Below are 2,393 nucleotides of genomic sequence, written 5' to 3'. Positions count from 1 at the left end.
TCCCAGAGTGATAGTTATGAGGCAGCAAAGAATAAAATAACAAGCACACAGAGCTCCAGAATATCAGGGTGGAACACCGGCATCTTCTCCCACGATGAGGCCTTGCCATCATCCCTTCATGATGAGGCCCTGCAAACACCGTGTTTCATTAAAAGATCTTTATCAGACTTTAATCTTTTGGGTGGGAGGCGCCCCCGCACAGGGGTATTCCAGCAGTGGCTTGGTCATCACTGGGCTGGGTGCAGATGTGAGGGGGGTGTGGCTGAAGCCCGTGCCCCCCACCATCCTAGCTTGGGAGCCTGGGGTGCTTCCTGTGGTGGCTCGGTGGTCATTGCTGGGCTGGTTGCAGGTGTCAGGGAGGCATGGTGGCCGAGAGCCTTGGATCCCACCCTCAGGACTGGTTGCAGGTATCAGGGGCATTGCTGAGGCCCCCTTGGTAGCTCAGGGGACTTCTGGTCCTTCTAGTTTTATAGGTGTTCTTTGGTGAAATGAGACCTTTACTAGTTAATATTAAACTTTGTCTCTGGTCTGTGGGTATTTTGTTTTTTCTTTCAGTTCTGTGTTGGATAATTTGCTGTTCCCCTCACTTAAACTCTGCCCTGAAAGTAATTTGTTGTCCTTTTCTTACTTCTAAAATGGAGGAACTTCCTGTTGGTACCAGAACTTGAGCTCTGTGGTTGAGCTAAATTGCTGCTTTGCTGATGGTTCCCTGGGGAAGGCTTTTTGTGCAGCTCAGGGTTTAATGGTTGACGTTATAGGTACTTCTGGTCTCATGACATCTGATACACCTGGGTTGTGTGGAAACTCTGGTCTGGGCCTGAGACTTTTCAGCAAACCACACCCCATAAAATTTTGTATTTCTGAACAACCTCCACTGAGTGGACCTGTGCTGATTGGGAGGCAGATCAGCTGTTCTTGCTGCGCCCCAGTGTTCTCCTTGTGGACCCATCTTCCCCACAGCCTGTGCTCCAAACACTTCCCAGGGGACGGGCCATGCTCTGGACCCTTGCTATGACTCACTGGCCTCTGAGAGGCTCCTTTTTGTCAGTTGTTCTGGCTCCTCACTCCTGTGTAGGTCCATGGGAACCCTATTAGTGGTCTTGCTGGCCTGGAGGCCACCACAACCCTCTTCTCCCCTGCCACCTCCAAGCAACTTCATCTGAAGGGCACAGCTTCAGCTTTTTGCCAGCTCCTGCTCCAAGTGCTCAGCACCTCTAGCCTGGAATCAGCCGGGATTTGAAATGGTTGGAGCAGTTTTTTCTTTCTCTCATCATGGCTTCTACCACCTTCATGCTCTCCATAGGTCTCTCCTCCTCTTCCCCTGAGCGCTAGTGGGCCCCGCTTGGCTGTTGTTGCCTTTTAATAGTTGTAAATTGGTTGATTTGTGGGAGAGAGTGACTCTGGGGACCTTCTATTCTGCCATCTTGACCAGAAGTCAGAATCTATCTTTTAGCATACTTCACCTCAACTTTTAGTTGTCCCTGAATTCCTGCAGTTTTCTCTCTCTCTCTCCTCCTGCTCCTCCCCCAGTAATAGATTGCCATTGCTTGTTATCCTAGTGTTCACTAGGCTCATTGCATGGGTAGGTGGACTTCTCTGTTGTCTTAGTCCAGCTTCAATCTAGCCCTTTGTGTCTGGGTCTTGGATGTAGGGTCTTAGCATTCATGCTTTTCCTCCCCAAGGCAGCCAAACACTGCCATGTTTCTGTGTGGGTCTTGTGCAAGAGAAAGTTTCTGCTTTTCTCACTGGTAGCAGAATTAGGATGGTATTGTTCTAGGATCTTCAGCTCATAATGGTTTCCTGCCCCTTCTAAATATAGATGGTTTTTTATTTTACTTCTTGATTCCTGTCTCTGCTGCAATGGATCTTAACCTGTGCTCTGGGAGGTGACAGAATTTTCTCTCAGCTCTTATTCCCATCTGCAACAGCTTAAGACTTTTTCTTCATGTGAGAGGCTGGTCTAGGCAAATCCACATAACTGTCTCTCCTTGGGAGAGCCTCTTCTTCATTGGAGTTCAGCCTACTTGGTTGCCCTGTAACCTCAATTTTCTAATGGATTAAAGCAAAGTTATGATTTTGCTATTTACCTAGTTTTACTCTTTAGGCGGGGAGCAACACTCTTTCATGCTTTATATATCCTACTAGGAATATAGAAGATGGAATAAGAATCCATCTTCTATTGCATCTAAAATTGAAATATTGATATTAGGATTGCAGGATCTTTGTCAGCATTTTCTCTAAACCTTAAGAAGTATTGCAAAACATATTATCATTATAAGTCACAGATCATAATTGAAATACCTCCTTCCTATTCCATTTAAGAAGGAGGGCACTGTTTTCCCTTCTGCAGGCTGTGTTTTAACTTCTATTGGTCACTAAGCTTTTTCTTTTTT

The sequence above is a fragment of the Galeopterus variegatus genome, unplaced genomic scaffold, assembly GCF_000696425.1.
Source record: "Galeopterus variegatus unplaced genomic scaffold, G_variegatus-3.0.2 Scaffold7506, whole genome shotgun sequence".
Classification (NCBI taxonomy): domain Eukaryota; kingdom Metazoa; phylum Chordata; class Mammalia; order Dermoptera; family Cynocephalidae; genus Galeopterus; species Galeopterus variegatus.
This window is presented reverse-complemented; position numbering follows the sequence as displayed.